Source organism: Cryptomeria japonica, chromosome 5 (assembly GCF_030272615.1).
Source record: "Cryptomeria japonica chromosome 5, Sugi_1.0, whole genome shotgun sequence".
NCBI classification, from domain to species: Eukaryota; Viridiplantae; Streptophyta; class Pinopsida; order Cupressales; family Cupressaceae; genus Cryptomeria; species Cryptomeria japonica.
Window position 1 is genome coordinate 726,589,330 of NC_081409.1, and position 9,598 is coordinate 726,598,927.

A 9,598-nucleotide genomic window follows, 5' to 3' on the forward strand; every position below is an offset into this window, starting at 1 on the left:
ACTGTTCTACATAGTGCACAATGACATTTGCAGTCTAGGGATATTAGCGTACAAATGAATGACATCCTACAAGTTGTGGGTAGAATATGGCTAACAACATAAATTAAATGATGCATTCTTCTAATAGGACTGCCAAATAGCGGTTTCTCTGCAACTACTAACTTCATGTTTACACATTCCATCAATCCAACATTGTAATCATATAGCTAATTGCATAGAGGTAAAAAAATAAAATTAATGGGTGTAAAAACCTTGTTTACCTGAGGAGAGGTTTTCTCAACTCATGTGAATGGTTTCAAGAAATGTGCATCATAGTCCATCAAGTACACCTCATATCATCCATGAACTTAACTTAGTCATATTGTTAAAAACAACGTGATATACAACTTGAAAGCCTCTATCATGAATTAGTTTAAGAACCTCCAATATGAATCAACATACCATGTAGATGACTAACAAAATGGAAGAGCTTATAACAAGAGAATATCATTGTGTTTCACATTTAAAATGTTACATGGAAAGGATGAAAGGCATGTACACCAAAACCCATGCGGTAACATCCAAAACCCACATATGTCCATTGTTGCCACCAACCTCAAACATGCAACTCATTGTTTACATATGTAGACATAAAGCTCAATCAGTGATAGAAAGAAGTTGGGAAAGCTTAAAAATATAATGCATCCTACGAAGGGTGACTAGAAGTTGTGCATGTAGTGAAAAGAATTAAACGATCAATCACAACCTCTCTCATTGGTTGTGTATTTTATTTTATTTAGTGAACATAAAGAGGTGATGATGATATACAAATAATAGAAGAATCATTTTCAAAACAATGATGCAGTACCACACTGTGCAACTAAAGATTCCAATACCACCAGAAACATATGGTATTCTAGATAGGAGGCCTAGAAATGAGAATTCAGAGCCTCTCAAGAAATTCAATTGCAGAAAACCAAATATTATAATTGTGTTTGGCTTAACTTTAATCAAGCATGGCTTCAACCCATCTCTCCCACTAGGAACTAAAATTGTGCTTGCACATCATACAAACTAAAAACTTCATTTATGGGGGTTGGAAAACATGATTGGTTATCCTACCTGTAACATTCGAATCATATTCAACTTAAAAAGGAACCTGACTATTGAAAAGAAATGCCCACGCTGTATGGGGAGCCGACTGGGATTTTCAAACGAGTGGAAATTTTTTTGGAATTTTTCAAATTTGCTCAGTCTGTATGTTTGCATTTCATTTCAAATTTTGTTGCATTTCTTGTATAAAACACAAAGGTTGTCCCCACTTAAATTAAATCACTTTACTATATTGATATTGACTTAATTAAATAACTACACAATTTAAAAATAAAGAGAATTGATCTAAATTCAACTATTATAAGAGCCAAGATACACAATGTAAATTCAAAACACAGCAATAAAACTACAATTTTCCACACTTACAGTAATCATTTCGAGAATATTAGGGTTTTCAACACTTTTGGAATCTATAATGTTACTACGGTTTCTAATAAACTTGGGGAGATGACTAGGGTTTACAAAAGAGTGGACAAAACAAGATGTTTTGAAAATAACACGTCAGTTTTCAACACCAGTCCTGACAGTATATGGTAAATTATATGAACGTTTTGCAAATTCTACAATCCGGTTAGGGTCTATAAATTATTGTTGAGGTACTGGTATACCCAATGCAATATGCATTGATTGTAATGACAGTGAGCAAGTATATAGGTGGCAGTCATACTTTGCACACTTCGTATTATGTTGTTCCCTAGTTCCCTCTTTTCCTCTACTCATTTCTTTTATAAGCATCATTATTATAAGTCGGTCTTGTTCGTTGAAAAGAACACTAAACTTGCATTCTATTTTAGACAAAGAGCCTTTTTTGCTAGAGTATGCAGAAACTTTTATAGCAAAGGCTTATTTCAACAAAGTCCAAAAGATTCAGCCTCCCCAATGAAATGAAGTCAAAGCTTAAGGAGACAAAGCAAAAGAAACATGTCATGAACAAAATAAAAATTAGCTACCTTGGGGCTCTTGAATTATTGATATCATGTGTTGACATGTTAACAAATATGAGACTAATTGTTTTACATAGTCAGTGTTTCTTAAGGTGGTAAGAAAATAGGTGAACAATGTTTGTATGACTGCATTTAATGTTGGTTTATAACACTACTATTGGGGGTGCGATGTTTTCTAAGAATTTATGTTTTAGAAACTAATTAGATCTTAACATGACATTCTGCCCAAAAGCACTGTAGGCTTTGGTAGATGGAGATAAGGACTCTTTGACTTGTCTCGGTGTCTGGGAAACATCCCACACAAGAATATAATTTTTATGCAACTGAGACTGAGACTAAAACTTAATGAGATGTGCTACTTAATTGTTCTTATTTAGCACTTGATTAATGACCAGGAAGATGCCTATAAATGCTACACTTAATGCAACATTATAAAATTGCACATATGCAACTGATTAACCATATGTAATGCCTCTATATGTTGCAGTGAATGCACATATCTTTTCTTATATCTAATGAGTATGACCACAATTCAAGGTTGTTTATTATTAGATTGGCAGCTAGTTATGAGAGAGGATGTACTACTTGAGCACCCTAACTTTGCACTTGTCAAAATCTTATGTGGAAATTTTTAAAACACGCCCATTTTTTAATCTAAATTAAACTATCATAAATGCCATGATACACAATGTAAATTCAAAACACAATAAAGAAAACTACGTTTTTCCACACACAGTAATCTTTTTCGACAATACGAGGGTTTTCGACACTTAGGGATTATGTAATATTACTACAGTTTCTAGTAAATTAGGGGAGCATACTCGGATTACGGTTTTTTAGTCACTTGATTGGCAAAAGAAATCCAATGCCCCTGTTGCTTGCGGTCAAGAGAAACCCTTTCTTTGTGACCACGAACTTTGAATGCATAAAACCCTCTACGTGTTTGGCCGTAATTAGATATGCATACATTTGTTTCACCCAAAAATGGCCTTCCAAAGGTCGAAAATATAAAAAAATTCCACAAATAACAAAAAATTGCAACATTAAAAATATGGGTTCCTTACTCACTAGTTTTTCTCTGTCGAATTCTTCACTAACCCTCATTAAAATCCAACCTCCATTTGCGCGGTGACAAAAAACCCCATTTTCTCGAATTTGAATGCACAAAACCCTCTGTCTTTTTGGCTGAAATTAGATATGCATACTTTATTTCACCTAAAAATACCCTTTCAGAGGCCAAAAATGTAAAAAACTTCCACAAATAACTGAAATTGCAACATAAAAAAAGATGGGTTCCTTACTAGTTTTTCTTTGTCGAACTCTTCGCTAACCCTCGCCGAATTCAACCTCCTTTCGCGCGGTGACAAAAACACCCGTTTGCTCGACTTCAAACGCACAAAACCTTGTCTTTTTGGTCGAAATTAGATATGCATACTTTATTTCACCCAAAAATGCTTTTTCAGAGACCAAAAACGTAAAAAAAAAATCCACAAATAACTAAAATTGCAGCATGAAAAAAGATGGGTTCCTTACTCACTAGTTTTTCTGTGTCAAATCCTTGGCTAATGTCGCCAAATCCAATCTCCTTCTTTGACGCATTGACAAAAACTCTCGTTTTCCCACACCTATTTCTTGCAGCGTGATCAAAATAAACCTTGTTCTTTCGCATAGTGATCAACATGGTGATTTTCTCTCCCTAAAACTTGCAGCATCCAAATGGCATCCCCCGTCGTAATTAACACACTGTGTTATCCATATAGTTGTCCGACAAAATAAAAGTTCCCATTGTTTGTCCCTGTTACGGTAGCCATCCTAGACGGACATCTTGCCGTGAAAATATAGCGCCTCATGTCCTTCCTTTCCAGTGTCGGAAAAAGCTGAAATGGAAACATCCTTCTCGTCCACGATGGAAACTGCAGTGCTCCACTCGGGGCACATACAACTCCACGTATGTATGTGTATGCCCATACTCCAAGTAAAGCATGCTATTTTATGTGGAGAATAGACGCTTCTCATATTCACATGGGTCGCGTGACATAACGTTTGGAAATTTAAAATGGGCTAAGTTATAAAGTAACCTAAAAATGAGCTCAAAATCACCTCTTCCTGGATGAAGAGAAACACATCGTGATGTGATGGCACCATGGGAGCTGAGCAAAGTTCTAAAGATTGACCCTTCATGTGAGACCATTACTGGAATCCCACTGTGGAAACTAAAAGCAACTGTTTGAAATCATTTGTCTTTTGACGCTCTATCAAGCTATTGATAATATTCCTTTTATTATCAAGGAGTGGAACATTATTAAAGGACAATTCTATCCTAAACCTTATGCATTGATTCAATTCTATCCTAACCCTTAACAACGAAAACATTATTGGGGGTTTACGCTACAAATTGCTCGTGAATGGCTACGGAAAGTCATATGTAGGGGGTATTGTGGTCCTTGGACGCATCTATTCTGGCTCCAAAAAGACAGTATGGATTGACTAACACGCATGTTAGTCGCGCGTTTTACACCATCAATTTTGCAATTAACAGTTGCGATTGACTAACCTGTCACTAACACGCTGTACGGAAAGTCTGTTTTGGAACTAAAATAGCCACGACCTGATTTCAAAATATGAAATGAGTATATTCACATGGATTGCCTTACATAGGTAACGTCTAGAAAATTACAGAGTACTAAAAGCTGCATCGCCAAATTTTTTAAATATTGGAAATGATAATACAAAGAAACGCTGACAAGCAGATACCCTAGAACCTGTCCAAAAGTCACTGACTAGGCTATGAAAACTCACGGGCATGTACATGTGTTAACATTATGAAAACAGCTGTATGTGTGCACATGTAATTGGATCGTACTTAGTAAGCAGCCCCACTTCTTGACTTCGCAAAATTTATAGTACGATGACTAGTGATAATAAAACCATTGGAATAATGATCATTACAGATTTTAACTTATTTTTACATCTGACTGACTAAGCTCCCACAATTAGCTTGCGCTTGAGCCGTATTGTCACTTTTCATGACAAATCGACAACCGTTATTAGTAGATGATGTAATTTGGGGCAATGGCTATGCAGCAGACAAAACGGCCCGCCCCATGCCATACCATGCCATGCCTCCATGTGATAACGTGACCACCCCGTCCAATCAAACCCTCCGTGCCATCTCCAGTCCTTTTCGGACATTTTTTCAATTTTTTTTACAAGTCTGTGGGTGTGGGGGAATCTTTTTTTTCAAAGTATGATTATATTTTTTAATTAATTTTAATTGTTTTTAGAATTTTTTATTTTTTTTATTTTAATTTTTTTATAATTTTTTATAATAATTATGACATCTTCTAAAGTTTAATATTTTTAGAATAATTAAACATATAATATATGATACATAAGTAAAAATTGCACATAAGTAAAAATTTAATTCAAACTATAACTTATTGCTCAAATTTACAAAATAAAATGTATATAAATTACACACAAGTAAAAAAATTAAATTCAAACTATGTAAATATTGTATCTAGATTGACAATTTAAAATATATTTATTCAAAATTTCATTTGATAGGTGTATTTTAGATTAATATCAAAAAAATTGTTAAAATATTTGACTATTTTTTTTTTATATTAAAGATAGAGAGAGCAGAAATACAGAGGCAGAGCCTCATCAACATAAAAGGAGCAACAGGCACCACCACGGGCCTACCCCGAGTTCAGTAAAAATCAAGTCTAAACAGTAGCGGATAGTAAAACAAAAAGGAACCAAGGAAGATAAACAAAATAGAAGGCACTAGCTGAGAATGTTATCATAGTGATCCACCTAGGCGGTCCATCCCTGGGGTCCCTCCATCCAGACGATGTTCTTATGGCTCTGGATCTGACTCAACATCTCCAATTGCTCAGCGGACGACTGCCTGTTTTCCCTGATTTCATTGTTCAGCATTTGCAAGGCGTGCTCAAAAGAGGAAAGGTCATCAAGATTGCACCTCCAGTCTAGCCTGCCTTTAAGCTCAAAGACAAACATGGTAGCATGGCCATCCCGCAGGAATCTTCTGAGTTTGTTCCTTTCCACATTCAACACGACCAAGACCTACGTGGCAATATTATAAAATGTAAGTCTTCGAAAAGACTCAGTAAGAGCCCTGGACTGGCCACAAAATCTATCAGCATTTCTAATTTTCCAAATGAACCATAAGATGTATGCAGATAAAATAAACCAGAAAATATTAGCATCTTTCTTCAGTCCCTGAATATAACCAGAAATAATTTCCATAATATTAATCAAGTGGGGAGAGGAAACACCAAACATCAGCCATACTTCCCTAGCAATAGAGCACTCAAAGAAGATATGCTTGCCAGTCTCAGGCATTTTACATATGGCACAAATATCATGCGAGTCATAGTTCCCCTTTAAAGGGAGCCTGTTAAGAGTGAGCAACCATTTAAAGCACTTGACTTTGGGATCAATAGCGTTCTTCCATAACCTGCTAAAGTTTTTCTTCCACTGCAAAACAGAGAGGTTAGAATACTAGATCTTATTCACATGAGAAATAATAGAAGTATCATAAGCCAGGAGAGAATAAATATTTCGGGCTTTGGTTTTGGTTAGAAGAGTGCCATCCGCCCATCCAAAGGCCAGGAACCTATGTGAGTCTATATCGCAGTCCTTCGGGAGGTCGAGCAATGTGTAGGCATGCATGATTAGGTTATACGTTCTTTTTTGGGTGGGGGGGATATTGAACCTAGAACTGAGATCCTCCTAGGATATAAGGGAACCATGCTCAAGAATATCGGCCAAGAGTTTTACCCCTTTGCTATCCCAAGATCTAGCCGAGCACCCCCTGATCAAAGCCAGGGGTTTACCATGATGGGTCAAGTTCCACCACAGGGATCTTTCACCCTGAATATGACCATCGTTGCTGACCCTGGTGTTGACCAAGAACCTTCTGACATGTTCCCAAGCCTTCCAGATGGATCTGAACACACATGAGCCCTGGACGGACACAGGGAAGCTTCCAGCCACTAGGTCGGTAAGAGGCAGACCTTTCCAAGACTTAGCCCTCCGAGGGACAGCCCTCTCAATATTATTTCTGACAAGCACTTTCCAAGGTTCATGCCCGTCAAGGGCATGAAAAATCCATTTAGCCGCAAGGGCAATGCCCTGAGTTTTGAGATCTTTGAGGCCTAGCCCCCCAAGCTCCTTTTTAGCATGGCACCAATTCCATTTAACAGAATGGGCCTTACTATTTCCTTTGCCATCAGACCAGAGGAATTGCCTGATGCCCTTTTGGATTTCCAAGATCTGGTAGTTGCTAAACATCCAGGTGGAAGAGTAGTAGATACTATAGGTAGAGAGGATTTTTTGGCAAACTTGCATTCTACCAGCTAGTGAGAGGAACCTATTGTTCCATTTATTGATCTTTTTGTCGATTTTCCCTTTGACCCAGAGCCACATATCTTTGAGCGACGGGGAGATAGAGAAGGGAACACCAAGGTACCGAACAATTTTGTTGGGACCTCCCCATTGGTAGTTGGACCTATCAAACCAATCAGGAGGTTGGGTGCTACAGCTAAGGAAGGTGGACTTGGTCTGGGAGATCTTGGCTCCAGAGATGGAGCTAAAGAGCTGAGTCTTCAAGTTCAGATTGTCCAAGTTAAGCTTGGAAAGATTGAGAAAGAGGGCAGTGTCATCAGCGAACTGAATGTTTAGGAGCTCATTGTTATCAGGGAGTCTAATACCTTCCACCTTAGGGGAGATAGTATTGTCTCTGAGAAGGTAAAAGAGGGCATCGGAAGCAATGACGAACAGAGAGGGAGCAAGGGGACACCCTTGCCTAATGGATCAGGAGAGAACAATAAGGGGAGAAAGGGATCCATTAATATCGATTTGAGCAGAGGCATCATGCAAGAGAACTTTAACAATTTGACAAAACTCACCCAGGAAGCCGAAGGATTCAAGCATCATGAAGATAAACTCCCACTCCACCCTATCGTAGGCCTTCTCATAGTCCAGGAGGAACATGGCAGTATCCTGGTTAGATGTCCTAGCCCACTCCATGGCTTCCCAACTAGTGATGAGATTCTCAAGGATGTATCTTCCCTTGATAAACCCAGTTTGGGTAGGGCAGATAAACCTCGGAAGAAGTTTTTCCAGTCGAGTAGCAAGAATTTTAGCCAATTATTAATATTTGATTATTTGATTAAATTTATATATTATTAGATTAAATAATAATAATAATAAACATACAAAGAAAATATACTAATTAAATTATTAATTAAATTATAAAAACTTAAATGAATAAACAATTAATAAAATTTAAAAACATTATAACTTAATAATGTAGGTTAAAAAGATTAAAAATTAATAATAAAACTTAATAAACTTAATAATTTATAATGTTTTTAACTTAAAATTTAATATTATAATTAACTATTAGTTTATTTTATTTATTATTTCACAAATATAGCTTAAAAAATTAAAAAAGTATAATAAATAAAAAATTATGAAAAAATATTCAAATAAATTATTTCAATTATAAAAATATAATCAAACATAAAAGAAAACAATAACTTATTATTTAAAAACTATAAATACATTATTAATTATTAATTTATTATTTTACAAATATAACTAAAATATAAAAAATTATAAAAACATATTAAAATAAATTATTTCAATTTAAAAAATATAATCATACATTAAAAAAAAAAAAAAATCCTCCACCCCCCACGGACTTATCAAAAAAAGGAAAAATGTCCCAAAAGGACTAGAGATGGCATGGACAGTTTGATTGGACCGTTTGATTGGACGGTCACGTCATCACATGGGGGCATGGCATGGCATGGGGCCGGGCCGTTTTGTCCGCTGCGCAGTGGACAAAACGGCCCGGCCCCATGCCATGCCATGCCCCCATGTGATGACGTGACCGTCCAATCCTTTTGGGACATTGTCAATCTAGATGCGGACAAAATGGCCCGGCCCCATGCCATGCCATGCCCCCATGTGATGACGTGACCATCCAATCCTTTTGGGACATTGTCAATCTAGATGCAATATTTACATAGTTTGAATTTAATTTTTTTACTTGTGTGTAATTTATATACATTTTATTTTGTAAATTTGAGCAATAAGTTATAGTTTGAATTAAATTTTTAATTTTTACTTATGTATCATATATTATATGTTTAATTATTCTAAAAATATTAAACTTTAGAAGATGTCATACTTATTATAAAAAATTATAAAAAAATTAAAATAAAAAATTATAAAAACAATTAAAATAAATTATTTTAATTTAAAAATGTAATCATACTTTGAAAAAAAAAAAATCCCCCACACCCACGGACTTGTCAAAAAAAATGAAAAAATGTCCGAAAAGGACTGGAGATGGCACGGAGGGTTTGATTGGATGGGGCCGTCACGTCATCACATGGGGGCATGGCATGGGGCGGGCCGTTTTGTCCGCTGCGTAGCCATTGCCGTAATTTGGTAGGCAATTAATTTGTATCATCAAAGCCTGTCGTTTTCGTCTCCAGGGTGGGGATGGGCACTGGCTATGGAGA